This window comes from Acanthochromis polyacanthus, chromosome 5 (genome assembly GCF_021347895.1).
Source record: "Acanthochromis polyacanthus isolate Apoly-LR-REF ecotype Palm Island chromosome 5, KAUST_Apoly_ChrSc, whole genome shotgun sequence".
Lineage (NCBI taxonomy): Eukaryota > Metazoa > Chordata > Actinopteri > Pomacentridae > Acanthochromis > Acanthochromis polyacanthus.
In genome coordinates, this window is record NC_067117.1 from 33062829 (window position 1) to 33081298 (window position 18470).

The 18470-nt window shown below is 38.4% G+C and overlaps 1 protein-coding gene across 1 annotated transcript in view; it reads left to right on the forward strand.

The window, feature by feature from the left end:
- The first annotated feature begins 808 nt into the window (after positions 1 to 808).
- The window catches only part of st3gal8 (ST3 beta-galactoside alpha-2,3-sialyltransferase 8), a 33952-nt gene continuing 16290 nt past the window's right edge, over positions 809 to 18470 (forward strand). Inside the window, exon 1 of the mRNA XM_022220336.2 lies at positions 809 to 927. The gene's annotated coding sequence lies outside the window, so the exon portion shown is untranslated. The remainder of the gene's footprint in view (positions 928 to 18470) is intronic.

Genomic DNA, 18470 nt, shown 5'->3' on the forward strand with positions numbered 1-18470 from the left:
CCTCGGCCTTGAGGATGAATTGCCGGTACGATTCGTAAAGAAAGACCTCTTGCACATTCTACTACACTGCGCTTGAAAGTTTATAATGATGCAATGGAGCTCAAATGAGGGCTGCTCAGTGGAGTAGTGGTTAGCACTTTTGCCTTGCAGCAAGAAGATCCCTGGTTCGAATCCCGGGGTGGGCCTGGGATCTTTCTGCATGGAGTTTGCATGTTCTCCCTGAGCATGCATGGGCTTTCTCCGGGCACTCCGGCTTCCTCCCACAGTCCAAAAATATGCTGAGGTTAATTGAGTACTCTAAATTGCCCGTAGGTGTGAATGTGAGTGTGATTGTTCGTCTGTGTATGTAGCCCTGCGAGAGACTGGCGACCTGTCCTTGGTGTCCCCTACCTTCGCCCAAGTCTGCTGGAATAGGCTCCAGCACCTCCCGCGACCCTAATGAGGATAAAGCGGTGTATAGAGGATGGATGGATGGATGGATTTCGAATGATGCACCCTCCCAACATCAGTGCCTCCAAGCTGTTATTGCCATTGTACCAATGGAAGCTTTTTCCACTCTGTTAAAGGACAAGCCATATACATTTTATAGGACTTGGGACCCTTTCTTGGACTATTTGGACTTCTCCTCTGCACAAAGATTGCGAACTGGCTTATTGTCCTTGGCTTGGCCAAAGGAATCTTCAAATTAATTAATATCCACCATTTATTTGTGTGTGTTTTGTAATGCTCTGCTTTGCACAAAATGTTAAATAATCATATATAAAAAAATCCTTGTTACGCCCCCCGACATACACGTAACCCCGCCCGTCATTGTAATGGGCGTGGTCTCCGCATCATCACAGCGCTGCAGCTTCACAAAGAGGAGAAGAAGAAAAGGAGCAGAAGAAGGAGAAGAAGAAAAAGAATCATAACCGTCCGCCGCTACATGTAAGTCCTCCTCCGTTCCTTCATACCGGAGCTCCGTACGGTGTTACCGGCGTAGTGGGAGTCTGAATCCGGTACAAATCCCGGTTCGTGTGTGAGTTTTGTGTGTTTGTGGCGGCTCAGACAGAAAACTTCGCAAAGTTTCCCCCCAAACTTCATGTGAATTTGTGCTGATTTTAGCCCCGGTTGTCGGTTGTTGTGTTCGGTTTGTCGGTTTGCTAGCGGGAAGGAAACCACCGTGAGTCCGGTCAGAAGGAGGCACAACAGGCAGGGGGCCGAGCCGAGCCGGGACAAACTACCTCCAGACTTTCTGTCTCTACTCAATCCGGCGACTTTTCTCTGTAGTACTACTGCGATCCGTGTGTCTACTGTAGTATCAGACGCAATACTTCAGTAGTAAACCTCCTTTAGTATTTGCCTTTTTACCGTTTTCCGTTAGTCGGTGATTTACCGTTATAACCAGAGGACGCTTTAACTGCTTCAGAGGAAAGTTGAGAGAAACTACAGACTGGAGTTTAACAGAGAGTTTCAAGAGTCTTTAAAACAATTATTTTCATCTGTTAAAACCTTTAGTCTGCTCGTCAGAGTTTAAAATGAAAAGGAGCTTCTGTCTTCTTTCAGCCTTCACACCACATTACTTCTAAAATTACTGTATATAAACTTATCAAAACTAGCCTCAATTGACCTGCAGAGGTGGAAAACTCTTTAAAACATTTGTGAAATCATTTTTTCAGGTTTTTTTTGGAAGTGACAAAAAAAAGGTGATTTCACTGCTTTTTTTTCCCAGTACAGATGTACAACCACTGTCAGATCTGGACTACCTTAACCCAGCGTGGCCAGAGATTCTTTAGAACACAGTTTCTAATCTGGGAAAATTTTATTTTAGTGTTTGGAAGTGGAAAAAAGTGCGTTTAGACATTTTATTTATTTATTTTTTTACATATCAATCAATCTTTATTTATAAAGCCCTTTTCATGCCAGGGAGCAGCTCAAAGTGCTTTACATAAAAAGAATACAACAATTAAAAGCACTTAATACAAGAGATATAAAAACAAACATACGCACACACATACATAAACACACACTCACACAAAGTCAGGAATTAAGAACACTTGAGGAAACGCTATCTCACACAGTGGGGAAACAACAGAGAATAAGGTATAGATTAAAATGATAAAAATAGGATATATAAATAAAAGCAATAAAAAAATTAAGATAAATCGGTAAAAGGATATATAAATAAAAATAAATAGGATATATAAATAAAAGCAATAAGAGCAATAAAAAATTAAGATAAATAAATACAAGGAATAAAAGACTTCAGACCGGACTGGAGCGGACGTAAAAAACAAAACAAAACACGATAAATAATAAAATAACACAAGTAGCTAAAACCAGACTAAAAAGTTAAAATAATAAACAAATAAATAAATATAGTTTAATCAAAAGCCAAGCTAAAGAGGTAGGTCTTGAGTTTGCTTTTAAAAATGTCCACATTCTCCGTTTTCCTCAGGTCCTCAGGCAGACTGTTCCACAAACGTGGGCCGTAATGGCAGAAAGAGGCCTCACCATATGTTTTGGTTAAAACATGAGGAACAGTTAGAAGAGCGCTGCCTGAACACCTGAGGGTTCTAAAAGGCACATATTTCAAAAGCAGATCAGATAAGTAATTTGGACCAAGACCATTAAGAGCTTTAAAAATCATTAAAAGAATCTTAAAGTCGATTCTGAAGCAGACAGGTAACCAGTGCAGAGACTTTAAAATTGATGTAATGTGTGCTCTCTTTCTGGTCCAGCTGAGTTCTGAAGATGCTGTAGTGGGATAATGCTTTTTTTAGAGAGACCAGAAAGAAGAGCGTTACAGTCTACGCAATGAGACCTGCAACAGTCACTGAATTGAGAGCAACCATTGAACATGAATGCACGCAAATACCAAGGGAATTGTTTCATGATGTGTGCTATTCCATCGCTTCGTGTTGTCGGCAGTATCTGGACCAGAACGGACATCGGTTTGAGAACAGGCGGTGACAAAACAATAGAATGATGTTTGTAAATTCTTTTACATGTTGAAAATTAAATGAATTATAATAAACATCTAGTTTACAATTATTTAAAGTGTGTATGCATTTTTTTAGGGCACTCCGGACACTCATTTTTTGACTAATGTTTCCTGTGTTTTTGTGCTGTAAACATTGCAAATTTCCCCACTGCTGGATCAATAAAGCATCATCTTATCTTGTGTTAATTTGTATGACATCATTATCTGGTATTTTTTCCAAGTGTAGACCGCATCATACCAGGTAAAGATCTGAAATAATTACTTGTAGATGAGTCAAATCTGGACTAGATTGTCCCAAAGAGGCAAAAGACTCTTTAAAAAACTGTTTCTGATTTGGAAAAGTTTTATTTTATTAATAGAAAGTACAAAAAATATGGTTTCACTGCTTTTTTCAAATAGAGAGTCTTCCTTTCCCCATGTTTCCTGTGGTTTTGTGCTATCCCCATCGCTGCTGTAAACATTACAAGATTCCTCACTGTGGGATCAATAAATCATTATCTTATCTCACATCTGGACCACATAAAACCAGGTCCAGATCTGAAACCACCATACTTACACCAATGAAATCTGGGCTAGATCGTCATACAGAGGCAAAAGAGTCTTTAAAACACAATTTTTGATCTGTGAAACTTTCATTCTATTGTTTGGAAGTGAAAAAGGGGAGAGATTACACTTTTTTCACATGTCTACCACAGTAGATCCAGTACAGTTGTAAAACACTGATAGATGGATCCAACCTGGACTAGATTAACCCAGAGAGACGAAAGACTCTTTAGTTTTTGAATTGTGAAACCTTTCTTGATTTGTGAAAGCCAAAAAAGTAGATTTTACTCTTGTAAAAGGTACTTTCTGGTAGTTGAAATGTACTTTATTGTAATTCAGAGATGTCAGACTCATTCCACAAAGGGCCTGTGTGGCTGCAGGTTTTTGTTCCAACTAAGCAGCATCACACCAGACCTGACTCATTTAATCAACCAATCTCAGTCTCCAGACAGGTGATTGGTCAGACTGTGTGCTGTAGATATGTTGGAACTAAATGCTGTAGCCTAGAGCACACAGTCTGACCAATCACCTGCCTGGAGACTGAGATCGGTTGATTAAATGAGTCAGGTTTGGTGTGATGCTGCTCAGTTGGAACAAAAGCTGCAGCCACACCAGCCCTTTGTGGAATGAGTTTGACATCCCTGTTGTACTGTTTTACTGTATTATTCTGCTTTTATAGCTACTATAATAACCATTAACGAGTAAACTGGCTGCAATTTAGTTATATTATTATTGTAGGATTTCTTCCTCATAGCCTCTGATACCTTTACAGTTACAGTTGTTATCTGATAATACATAGGACCTTTATTTATTGTAAAGGGGTGTTTAAGTGTTTCAGCTGTCACCTCACACACAGGATGAATATCTGATCGTCTGCTATCTGTTTTCTGTCGGTTTATGGTTATCTGACTGTGTGGGTTTATAACTATTAGACCCTCCAGAAAAACGCGGGCAAAAATCCTTGATTATGCCAATAAATATGCGGGGTTTTTATGCCATTTTATGCGGGGAAATTGCGGAAAGTTGCAAAGTATGTGAATATGCAAAAATCTGCACAATTCACCTGCCGTCTGGCCGCGGAGGGATGTGTCCTCTAATCAGACACTGGGACTGCTGCGGGGTTACTGGACTGACAGCCTGTGCTTTGGGAGGGAGAGAAGCTCACAGCAGCACCTGCTGCTTGTTGAGGACAGTAACTGCAGAATGATCCGAGTTTTCCTGTCAGTCTCCAAAACGGCAGAAAAAGGCGCTAGATTTGTGGCTAGTCGCTTTTGACAAAAAAAGTCGCTCGGACGCTTTGGAAAGTCGCTAGCTGTAGCGAGAAAGTCGCTAAGTTGGCAACACTGGCGCCGCGCTCCGCATCAGCTCGTGCTTCTAGTGTGTGTCTGAATGCGCGAACTGATGACGTCAGGACGGGTGTCACATAAAAACTCACTCATAACTCCATTTATATTGGTTATAGTTTTCTCATTTTATGCGGAAATTGTGAAATCAAGCGGCACCCTCATATTTCTCTTTTTTTTCATGGAAATGTGAGATTCTTGCGGGAATTATGCGCTGTTTTGCGGGGATTATGCGGCCTTTTGGGAAATAATTGACCCCCGCATAATCAGCGGCATTTTGGTGATTAATGCAGGACTTCATGCGATCGCATAATCGCGTTTTTCTGGAGGGTCTAGTTTGTTGTACTCGCTTTGACGTTTTAATACTTCACTGTACTGTTCTCTCCTTGTACTTTTAAGATATTGCAACATCTTATGGCTGTTTGAAGGAGCTCCGCTGTTGTATTTAGGGTTTGCGTAGAACGCATTTAGTGTTTGCATAGAACATAAACGTTCTATTAAACCTGTAATATTCACGTTGGCTGTGGTTTCCTGGAACTCTTTGACATCCGTTGTGCTGATTTTACTGCAGACAATTAAAATTTTCAACTGTTGCACTTTTCCCACAGGAACACTTAAGATCAGATCAAACTATTGATCCTCAGGAGGGAAATTCAACTTTAGCTAAGCAAATGTCATATTTCTGTAGCATTTTTCATAGTATTCCAAATCTTGTCAGTGCGTTGTTGAGTTTTATAATAGTAGTTTATTAATACAGCTGCAATGACTAATGAATTGGTAAATAAAAGCTTCTTAAATGTGATTATTTTCTGGTTTCTTTCCACCTCTATGACAGGAAACTGATTAGTCATTTGTCATATTAGGCTTTGGGAAACAATAATTTTCACCATTTTCTGACATTGTAGAGACTAAAAAACTAAAATGTTATTTGATGAAATAATTGAAAATAGAAATAATTAATTAGTTCCAGCTTTCTGTTCATATTTAAACAACATTTTGATTGAGTATTTTCTGATTTGGTGCTTTATTTTCTAGATTCTGCTGTGTTATCTCTTATTTGATATGTCTAGATTGGTTTAATTTTACAGTTTGCTTTGTCTGGACTTTACTTTGATAATCTGAGGATGACTTGTAATGATTTAAAGATGGGATTAAACTCTATTGATCCTCAGGAGGGTGCAGGTTGGTGTAAAAGCAGCACAATATTCCAAATCCTATCAATCAACAACTAATCAGTTGGAATAACAGAGTAATTGGTAATCAGTTGGAGTATTTTTAAAATAAAATAGTGTAATTTCTGTGATTACAACTTCTTTAATGTGAATATTTTTCGGTTTCTTTGCTCCTCTATGTCAGTAAACTAAATATCTTTAGGCAAAACAAGACACTGATGGACATTTGTCTCCATTTTCTGACACTTTAGAGACCAAACAGCTAATCGATTAGTTGAGAAAATAATCGAAAATGAAAATAATTAGTGAGGTGCAACCATGTTTTTTAATCATTTCGGTTTCTGTTGGTGTTTAAACGATAGTTCCATTGAACATGGTCTAATTTGGTGCTTTACTTTCCAGATTCTACTGTGTTATCTCTTATTAGATAGATCCAGATTTTTTTACCTTTTACAGCTTGCTTCGTCTGGATCAGTATAAAGTGCTCAGACAGTGAGCAGACTGAGGAGACATTCTCTGAATTCAATCGAGTACATTGGATTACAGCGACTAGACTTTATCCATAATTGACACTGGCTTGCTGTGTTTTCCTCTGCTGGACTTAGTTTGAGCACACAACCTGGTGTTTTGGATGAGATGGTTAAACGGATCCATCTCAGAGCATGTTTATGAGCTGTTAAATGCAGATAAAGTTTTTCATTATTTACTGAAACATGAGGTACATTTGGGCCACCCTGTGTGTTTTAACTCGTGTTTTTAGCTGCACAAGCGACAGCGTTTGGGTGTTTCTTTGCTCCTGTCTCATTTTTACTCACTGTGGGTTTATTTGTAACCACAGTATAAAGTCATGAACCTCTGTGGAAAAAGAACAACCACGACTAGAAGGAGAGAGAACTCAGAAGTATATTCTGTGCTGTACATAAAAGTTATTATAAAAAAGAAAAAAATGAAAGTGGAAAATGTAAATCAACATTTACAACATGTTTTCTAGTGTTAAAAAAAATACTGACTCCACATATTTAATAATAGATATTTGATTGGTTTCCATGCTTATTATTTCTCAGCCCAGATTGGTCATGATGTTTGTAGAGTTTCTGACTGACAGCAACGTTTTTGGGTTCTCATCTTCAGTATATAATGTTCTTGAAATCTCATCTTTTTGTAAATAATGTTTCTCTGCAGTTATTCTGCTGTGTAGATAATCTAATCTTAAGCTGTGTTGTACGTTGCTTTGGACAAAAGCGTCTGCTAAATGAAATTGTAGAATTGTAGAATTGCCCTTATGCCCCTTTGTCTCTGTGACGATGAACTTTCTCCGCTGTGGGATCAATGAAGTTTCTTATCTTATTTGTAAGCGCACTGCCTGCAGTTCAGCCAAAGAGATGTTCGATTTTTGTCCCGTGACTGTTGGTCACAGTTGAGTCAATCGTGGCTTCCTGGTTGTGTCGAGAAATGTAGCATTTTTAGTTTTTTACAGAATCTGGTTGAAAGAAACTGTTGATTTTTATTGATATTTTTAAAATTATATCTGTATAATAAAGATTGTTGTTGAAATACTATAAATTTTAAGGTTATAATTGGTCGGGTTTTCTGACCTGCACACTGCAGACAAGCATAGGCGTCAGTTTAGGAGGGGACGGTGGGGATGTCCCCCCCCACCTTTTGTCGGGTCATTTTGTCTCCAACACATTCAAATTCTTCACATGTAAGCTGTTGTAAACCCAGTTATTTTCAGAAGTATAGAAAATTCTGACGCTCCTGAACGCACCAACCGCACTCGGCCGAGAGTTGCACAGACATGCAGCACACCTTCGTGAGGTTAAAAAAAAACGCGCAGATGCTAAATTTGCGCCCGTGCCGAGTGCAAGCTCCGACCAGAGGCGTGCAGGGGCAAAATTTCGGCCCGGGAGAATTAGTACTATAGCAGCCCACAGACCCTTCTACCCGTATGTACCGATAGCTCAACAGCTTAAGCCTCCGCCTTTGGTGCGGTGGTTGTGAGATCGAGCCCAGCTTGTGGCATTTTGCCGCCGTTCTTCGACATTTTCTCAAAGTGCTGTGGTCACCGTCCCCCCCACTTTTAAAAACAAACTGACGCCCTTGCAGACAAGTACTTTAAAGACTTAAGGGTTAAATATTCTCACTGTATTGTTGTCTCATACTGTTGTCCAGAAGTCATAGATTTTATTACTGCTGTGATTTTTCTGCAGTGTTGTTGCAGTCCGAGCAGACTTTCCTTTACTCTGTTATTAACTCTAATAACACCAGAGTTTCTCACAGAGTTGGATTCTATTTGTGTCTGTGTTTGCGGACGAGGGGCCGGCTGAAGGGGACAGAGGAAGGAGGCACACCCAGTATCAGAGAATACTGTTTATAAAGTGCCCAGCTGCAAATAATTTAATGTCCAGGTACTTTGCGACAAGAAAATGACAGAGCAGCGCATTCAGCCGCCTCTCTGTGGAGTCTGGCTGCAGCTGGTGATGGCAGTTGACCACATCGTGACTGATAAGTGGACTTGATGGCGTCCTTGTTCTGCATCGGAGAGCTTTGGACTGTGCAGGTTCTGGTTGTAGGACCCTCCAGCTTATTCAGGACTGTCGTCAGCATCTGCAGTCCAAGATGGTGGAGAGTCACTGGAGAGGAAGCTGAACAGTCGAGGACCAACTGAACCGCAGCCTGCACGTCTAGAAACACTAGTTAGCATTTAAAATAACATGTTGTGGTGGAGTGCCATAAATAAGCATATAATAAACACTGAATACTTCTTTATAGGTGAATAGTGATAACAATAATAATACTTTATAAATACTACAGTTCAGAAGTTTGGGGTCACTTAGAAATGTCTTTATTTTTTGAAGAAAAGCATTTTTTTTTTTTCAATGAAGATGACATTAAATGAATGATAAATGGAGTCTAGACATTATTAATGTGGTAAATGACTATTCTAGCTGGAAACAGCTGATTTTTAATGGAATATCTCCATAGGGGTACAGAGGAACATTTCCAGCAACCATCACTCCTGTGTTCTAATGATACAACCAAAAACTTTCAGAATTTTTGTAACATGACTGTTGGTCTGTTGAGGTCATTAATAGTTTCACGGTTGCGTCCAGTTTCTGCAGAATTTTTTGCTTTTTGCAGAATTTGATTTGAGCAAATTATGTATTTTGGGCAAATTTTTAAGTAAGACGTGAAGCATAAGGTGATTTTGTTGAAATGTGATGATTTTAAGCTAAGATTTGGTTCAATTTAAAACGCACAGAATAACAAAACAGATGAGTAGTTCAAGGTCTGTTGGTAAGCTCAAAATAATTTAAGACACGTTTCTGATCTTTTTGGGTGAGTTTAAGGGGCATCTTGGACATTTTTTGAGTAATTTCGGACAAGTTTAGGGAACAAAAAGGTGCATTCTGGGTGCATTTTCAAGGCTCATATCAGCATGTGTGGTAGGTGGTTGGTCAGAACAAGTTCTAGACAATGAAAGGATGTTTTTTTAACTTGCATTTTAATTATTTTTGACATTTTTGGATCATTTTCATGAGTTTTTGTCATTTTGGGGACACGTCTGATCATTTTGGGTGAGTTCTGGGGTATTTTAGAGACATCTTTTGAGTCATTTTGGGTGAGTTTTGAGGTATTTTAGACATCTTTTGAGTCGTTTTGGAAAATTTTTGTGTCATTTTGGACAAGTTTAGAGGAAAAACTACTTTCTTGGTAAACTCAAAGTCTGATGATTCTGTATATTTCTAAAGTTTCTGTCTTATAAATGTTATTGTTTTTGGATTTTTTTAAAAGAGGATATGCTTTTCAGACCTACCTGCAGGTTTTAGGGTTCAGAGCGTGATGTGGAAAATATTCTGTCTTTTCTGTCATAACTGAAGAATGTTTGTGAAGCTCTTCATGTGCGTTCTGTGTGATTCCTGTGGTTGTGATCTTTAGTTTGATGAGACAACCGAACAGGACACTGAAACACCCACGTAATTACAGACACACAGACAGACATGCAGGTTGTGTGGTCTGAGTCAGATTTTGTGCAGATGTAATTACAGAGGCCTTGAATGTAATTCTGAGCTGCAGAAACAGACTTTTAGACTCTCTGTCTGTGTTTCTGCTTCAAGTTTGATTTCATTTCTGCATCCCAGAATCACAGAAAAGTCCAGAGTGTGACTCAAATAAACCCAGACAGACGGGAGTCAACAGCTGGACGGTTATTATGTGGAGAAACACGGCGGCTGGTGTCAGATTAATACAGCACGAATATACAGAATTTCAACTTGAGCGTACACGCCTGGCTGTAACAGGATGTGAGTGAGCAGTGCTTTTTCCTGAGTCGTTGCTGAAGTCACTATTTAAAACTTCCTCAGTGTGTCAGTGTGTTCTCGAATGTCTGTCTTTGTGAGCACCGGTTGGAGTTTTAAGAGAAGTTTCTGGAAAATGAGCACAATCTGGTTGGTTTTTAATGTATGAACTCCATCTTAAAGTTAATGTGAATGTGTATGTGGTTCGTAGTGAAGATATTTCTGCATTGTGAGGACATCTTGGGTCTGTTTGAGGCTTTTAGGGTTATGGATAAAATGGTTAAAATTAGCTTACTGGGTAGAGGAATGCATTATGTCATCCAGTGTCTGTGTAAAAATAGAAAGACACATGTTGACCTTCTTAAACCTCTCAGAGCTCGACTAATTTTCCGTCGTGTTTCAGATCAGCGAGGCTGAACAGGAAAAACAATGTCCCGTTTCTGCTGGCTTCATGGAAACTCAAACACTCATGTATGTGGTGCTGGTGTTAAAGTAGACGTTGTGGCTTTACTTTGTGTTTTTAGAGCTTTGTAGGAGAATAGAACACTCAAACATAAACCCTACTTGGCATACAACTAGTGCTGCATGATGAAGGAGAACACTGACATGTTAATGATTAACTGATTAGAATATGTTACTTGATTACCTGTAATTCGTCATTCAGACTACAGACGGTTAATGGGGACAGACAGAGAGCATTGTGGGGGTGCAACCAGACGACTTTTTCCATCGTTTCTGAGCCTCATAGCTTCATAAGTACAGCACCTTTAGAATCAGCTGCTTCTTTCTGTACAGTAATTTGGTGTTTTTAATGAAGCCATGCAAATTTGACCTTCATACAGTGAATATTTACAGGTTAAAGTCTCTCAGAGTCCATAGGGTTAAGTTAAATATTCACACATGAAGTTGTCAGGTCTAAAAAAAAAAAACTAATTAAATCACCAAGTATGAGTATCTGGATTATGTATTTTCAGATAGTTTCAATAGTGAAATTGCAGCATAGAGCCCGAGAAATAATCTTTGGTACCCTGGATGTGTTTCTGTTTTCTGATAATTCACCAGAGAAAACTTAAAGAAGCGCATTCTTGGTAAACTTTCAAAGCTCCTATCAGCATGTGTGATAGATGGTTGGTCAGAACAAGTTAGAGACAATGAAAGGAGCATCTTTTTACCTACATGATAAAGAAAATGAAGTTTTTATTATTTTGGCCAAAAATTGAGTAATTTAGGAGACATTTTTGGTAATTTTGGGAGTATTTGGGGCATTTTGTGACTTATTTTGACAAATTTAACAGAGAAAAAGTGCATCCTGGGTAAGCCTTCAAGGGTCATATCAGCATGTGTGATAGGTGGTTGGTCAGAACAAGTTAGAGACGATGAAAGGAGCATTTTAAGGAATAACTAATAAACAGGATTTCTTCTTTGGCAAAACTGTTCTCTAATATATTCACATTTTAACACTCACCCTCAATTTTTATTAGGATTCTACCATCATGATTTTGATGCTTAAAGTTTGTTACCAAAAAAGGGAACATGCAGCATACATCTTTTTATTGTGTTTTGTAGTGGATGTGGAGCTGATTTTGCTGCAGATTTCAACAGAACTTCAATGTGTTTTTCAGCCCTGGAAACTTCATGTGTCTATCTGCTTTACTTATAAAGTTATGAGGCTCAGAAATGATGGAAAATGTAACAGCAGTTGAAAAGCCAAAATCTGGTCCCACCCTTTGGACCACTTAGAGGGCCTGTCAGTCTGAAAATATTCGTAGTATGAAGGTGAAACGTTTCATGGCTTCATTAAATAAACTAAAACTATTGCAGTAAAAAGCATCTGCTGATTCTGAGGGAGTTGGGGGGAATTTGATATTTATTTTCTAATGACAATAAACCAGTCGGCTGAGTCTCTCTCCATCTGTGTAAACAGTGAAGTGAGTTTTCCTCTCTATCGCCATGGCAGCCGGTGTGAGAATTGGCTCCGTTTGGCTCCGTTCTTCTTCTGTGGTGCCGTTATTTTCCAGCTCTAGAACAGCTGCTTTCCATCCTGCCGTCGACTCCGGGGGTCGGAGGTTGTGGAGAAAGACCGCGAGCGAGGCAGGAAGGAGCGCCGTCAGAAAGTTTTCTCAGCACAGGAAACCATGTGGCCTTTAACCCCGCCCCCCGCCCTGCAGACCCTGGAATAACAACCAGACTGTGACTCAGCTGAGAGTCATTAACCCTCCTTTCAAGTCAGCTCCGTACACTGCGTTTACAGGCCCTTAAGTGGAGGTTTTCTCTGCTGTAGTAAGAGGAACTCAGTTTCTAATAAACACTTTACGCCAAAAGGCTTCAGGCGGGGAAACGTCAGAAAGACGAGACGGTTTCATGTAGAACTGCACTCTTTTATTGATAATAATTCCACTGAGTGTCCAAGAATCCAATGTAGACATAATTAGGCCATTTTCAGACATTGTTAATCTATCAATGCTGGCTTTGTGGAGCAGTTTCAGGGCATTTTCAGCTCCTTTCACTTTTTTCCTCACTCTTTTCCACTGCTTTATAAAGTCCTGCACCTCTATGGAAACAAAACAACCAAGAACAGACGTAGAGAGAACTCAGAAATGTCTTGTGTGCGGCATGATACAGTTAGAATGATGGAAATCAGAAAAAATGTGATTATTTATTTTACAAAAATTGAGAAAACATGAAGTCAAAACGTCTAGAGTTTGTTAAAGTGTCCACAGGTGTTATAAACCTTGGAAAAAATGGAGTTTCAACATGCTAAAGATATTTACAATTTCAATTTGTTTCTATAGCTGAACACAACCCGCGCTTCTATGCTAAACGCAGCCTGCTGTTCAGCCGAAAAGTCGCAGAATTTTTTGTCATATGATTTTTTTTTTTTTTGGTTGCAGCTGAGTCTCTAGTAACTTAATGGTTGCATCAAGAAGATACACAGATTTTTTTTTTTTACAGGATCTGGTTAGAGCAAAGTTTATTTTTGTAAAATTTTTAAATGACATATAAAATATAGTGATTTTGTTGAAATGTTGTGATTTTTAGTTCAGTTTTGGTGAAGTTTTCAGACAGAATGATGTCTCAGATGATTTGTGATGATCAGGACCGCTGAAAATTCTCCGTTTTTACAGTTTGGTGTTTCATATATGGGGTAATTTTGTCAGTCTTTTATTATTTTTTGTAGACAGCAAGCCTCAGACAATTAAGCGACTGCAGACATAGGTGACTTTACATTTATGTTTCTCACAGCTGTATGTAGACATTGCAACACACAGTATTTAGATTATTTGAAAGTTTATTTTGAACATTTCAGCATTAAAAAAGAAAACAACAACAAAAGACAAATAATAACAACGTTTAGTCACAGTTTAGACACTAGTGGCTTCACAGTTGCAACAAGAACATAATTTGTAGTTTTTGTTTTTTTTACATAAATTTTTGTGAGAAAATAGTTTATTTTTGGCTTTAAAAAAAGAAGTATGAAGAATAGTTACAATGAAATTTTGTGATTTTAAGCATAGGTTTGGTTAATTTTTTAAAATTAATGTCACATACAGACGGGTAGTTTAAGGATTGTCAGCAGTTGTCTCTGTGTTTACAATTTCTGTCTCCGATAAATGGTGCAATTTTGTCGATTTTTGTTGTTTTTTTTAAAGACAAACTTTTGCCAGTTATGTTTCTCATTTGGTATCTTAGACACCAGACGGAGCAGTGGAGGACGTTTCTGTTTGGTTATCTCATTCTCTGAAGGAACAGCTGCTCTGTAATGACAGCCGTTACCCGATGTGGTTGTTGTCCGAGGAATCCACAACAAATTATTTTCTGCAGTCAAAACAGACACAATATGTAAAAGATCCAAAATGAATATAATCTTTCTCTTGTTTATAGATCAGAATGACGCCAATAACACAGAAGTAATCTTTGGTGCAAGATTGACAGATGATTTTTTTTTTTTAACTTTCTGAACTCCAAGCAGCAGTTTCTGGTCATTTTCAGCTCCTTTCACATTTTTACTCACTGTTTTTCACTGCGTTATACAGTCCCGCACCTCTATAGAAACAGAACAACCATGAAGAAGAAGAAAGAACTCCGTTAGAATGACAGAAATAAGATGAAGGAAAGACCTATTTTACAAAATGTAGAAACCTGGAATCAACATGTCCAACAGTTTTCCAAGTGTCCACAAGTGATCTATCACTGGAAAAAATGGAGACATTACATACTACGGATACTTTTCTGCTTCTGGTTTTAATCTGTTTTCATCCAGTTCAACTAAAAAAAAGTTCCTCAGTTTTTGTCACATGACTTTCAATCACACCATAATCACTGAAAGCTTCATGGTTGCGCCAAAGAACTAAGGATTTTTTTTGGCTTTTTGCAGAGTCTGATGAAGGCAAATAGTCTATTTTGGGTGATTTTTTTAATTAGACATGTAGAATAAGCTGATTTATTTAAAATATACTTGGATGATGGGTTGAGGGACTGTTGGAAAGTTCAACATTGGAATATTCTTTCTGGTTGTAGAGTGTCTGCACGATTAATTTTTGATACATGTGGAGTAAATTCATTTTGATGATGGTTTTTGGTTCTGTTTTCAGATGGAAGGAGATGTCACTGATGGTTAGTTCATGGATAGATGGAAAATTGAATTTTCCTGCGACTGGCTGATAAATGGTACAATTTTGGAGACTTGTCTACTCACCAGTAGAATTTGGTGTTCAAGGAACTCATGTTTTGAACTTATTTCGGTTAAATTTCCCGATTGAATAGCTCATAACAAATGAGCAGTTCAAGGACAATTGGAAAGTCGAAAATCCGACGATTCTTTCTGTTTTTATAGTTTGTCACATTGATTAATGGTGTAGTTTTGCTGTTTCAAACCGCTCTGGATTTTGGATTATAGTTTATTTTCATCGCTGAGTTTGTGCTTGTACTGTTCCTCAGATACTTATTGTTGAATTTTACATTTTTTTCCAGCCCATAAGGAGATTAGCATTGAAAAAGATTATGAATGAATAGACAGATGATGAAGCAGACTGTCACTGGAGGAACCTTACACATCTTTGTTAACATCACCACTGTCTTGGCCAGTCATGTTGGGGACTCCTTTCATTGTCAGACTCATTTTTAAGGTAATTTTTAACTGACACATGTACAATAAATAATCATTTTGATGATGATTTTTGTTTTAGTGTTCAGATGGAATGACGTGTCAGAGATGGTTAGTTCAAGGACAGATGGAAAGTTTAATTTTCTAGCTAAAACTTGTTTTTCTTTTTCCACTTTCTGGCTGATAAATAGTGTAATTTTAGCGACTTGCCTTTCAAACCCAATGGTATAATTTAGTGTTCAAGGGGTTCATGTTTTTATCTTATTTTGATTTGAATTCTTGACCGGAAAGCACATAACAAATGAACAGTTCAAGGACTATTGGAAAGTGGAAAAGCCAATGATTTTTTCTGTTTTTATAGTTTCTGACGTTGATAAATTGTCTACTTTTGTTAATTTTTGTTTTTTGAAGACAGCACGCCTTTCAAATCGTTCTGGATTTTAGAGTTGTGTCTGTAGTGTTCCTCGTGTGTTTGTTGTTGAGTTTTATGCATTTTACAGGACCATAAGGAGACTGGTGTTACAAAATATTACTAATACATACACAAATGCTGAACCAGACTATTGCTAGATCAGTGTCTTCACCAGTTATGCTTCAGGATTTGTTTTTGATGACTTGTTTGATGAGTCTTTTTTTTCTCCAGCGATATTGATCGATGCATTCCTGTCTTCCATGTGGACTTTGAGATCCAGACCAGATACCAGATCAAGCTGATTGGCTCCCCTCTGTGTTGAACCTCTTTGTACCGGGACAAGTTTGCACAGTCAACTTGGCTCACAGTCAAGCTCTGTGCTAACATGCTAATGCAGATGCATTACTGCCCCTGCCATAACTCCACCCCTCCTTAGGGGGTGCGCCCCCTAGTTTGGGAACCACTGCCCTAGAATAATAAGCGTTCCTTTTAGTTGGTCTGCAGAGTTCTGAGAATGTTCTGTTTAAAAGCTGAGTCAAATGATGAGCTGGTGAAGTTGTGTTGTCAGTAAAGAGAAAAAAAATAATGATCTTTTCCAGGTAATGTTAAGCAAACACAAACATATTTAAGTATTCAGATTTAATTAAAGCACTAATTTACTCATTTAAATGTATTCCATTGCAAGTAAGGGTTCATAATTTACCTTCCTTCTGAAGAAAAGTAAAGAAATCTCTTCAGAAAAACAGTTCCTGTTATCTAAGACATTGTTGGATTGTTTGCTCTACAGCATGTATGAACTTGAAGCATTTCGCTGCTGTAGGGCAACACTTGAAAGGCTGTAAAATATCCGTCATCGTAAAATATTGAATAATTTGCCGTCTTTTGACCTCAGACAGTTACTTAACCCTCTGAACTTCCGAGCAGTTTCACATTTTTCTTTGCTTGTGTCACATTTTTCCTCACTATGGCCTCATTTTTACTGCAGTATAAACTCCAGTACAGCCATGGCTAGATATCATTATCATACCATAAAAAATAAGGCATGAAAGTAAAATTTCTCTTATTTCGCCTAAAAAAAAACAAACTGCAATCAACATTTTTATGTCTACATAAGTTACCAACACTAGATTAAATGGTGGCTATAAACACTATAGATATTTAGTATTTTGCATTTTTAATTTGTTTTCATGTGTAAAGACAGCTGCAGTTCAACTAAAAAGTTTCTGATTTTTTTAAATGTAGCTGTTGGTCACAGCTGAGTCTCTAATGGCTTCACAGTAGCGAAAAGGAGAGCAGAATTTTTATTTTTTTAACAGAATCTGGTTAGAGCAAACAGTGTATTTTTGGCGATTTTTCTTAAAAATGACAAGCAGAATGCAGTGATTTTGATGAAATGCAACAATTTTAGGCTTAGCTCCCTGATGAGCAGTTCAAGGACTGCAGGAAAACAGTTTCTGGCTTTGATAAATGGTGTAACTTTGACTTTCAGTTAATTACTTGTAAAACAAAATGCCTTTCAAACCTCTCCTGGTGGGTTTTTGGTCTTAAACGCTACCTTCCAGCACTGCATTTAGTGCAGCTTTAATGGAGCTTTAGTGGTGCTGGTGGACGGAAAAGTAATACTATTAGCTGTGTGTGTGGGGGTGTGTGTATTGTGGGGACATAAATCTGTGTTTGTGGACAAAAACCAAGAGTCCTTTTAATGTAAATCAATACATTTTAGGTTAAAGTGTGAGGCCAGTAGTGCCTACAGTGTGATGATGCAAACACAACTGTCTAAATACAGTTGTGACAGATATTGTGTAATCAAATGGTATAGCTATTAGTTGCACAACAGTAGTGAAAAAAACACACATCAACTGACAGGTTGGACCACACACACACACACACACACACACACACACACACACACAGACGGTGAGAGAGGAACATTGAAGCAGACGAGACGAGAGCTGAAACAGGAGAAGCTGAACCGAATCCAGATCTGATTTGTATTCAGAGACTGAGTCCGTCTGCAGGGAGACATTCCTGCTGGAGGAGAGGGGAGGTGGGGAGGAGGTGAGAGAGAGAGAGAGGGGAGGAAGGGGGCGACTCCATTCATCAGCTAGAACCAGGAGCTGGTCCTCTTGTTGTGTTTCCCCCTGAGGAGATCCATGTGTTTGTTGATGACAATGATGATGTCAGCGTTCAATCTTCACTATCGTCAACAGCAGCAGTGACATCATCAGCAACATGACAACACACGTTCTCGTTGTTGTTGTCACACATGTTGGTGGTTGCATTTTTACAAATAGTTGTTGCAGACGGTTTGTCGTCAATCATTTGAGGTTTGATCAAAAAGTTAGAAGAAATTACCTGAAAAGATCAGCTGCCATCCCTGTTGAACGACACACTTTACCTTCTACATCTTCCTTATAATGGAATTCTATTCAAAGTGTCACTATTTGGACACAATTTAGCAGATTTATTTTGATGTGTTACCTAAACACGACTTCAAGGTGACGCTTAAAGTGCTGCAGGAGCACTGGGAGCAGAGCATCACTGCCCAAGGAGGCTACTTTGATGGGGATGACGACCAAATTTAAATCAGATGTGGATTTTTTTCTTTTTGTAGG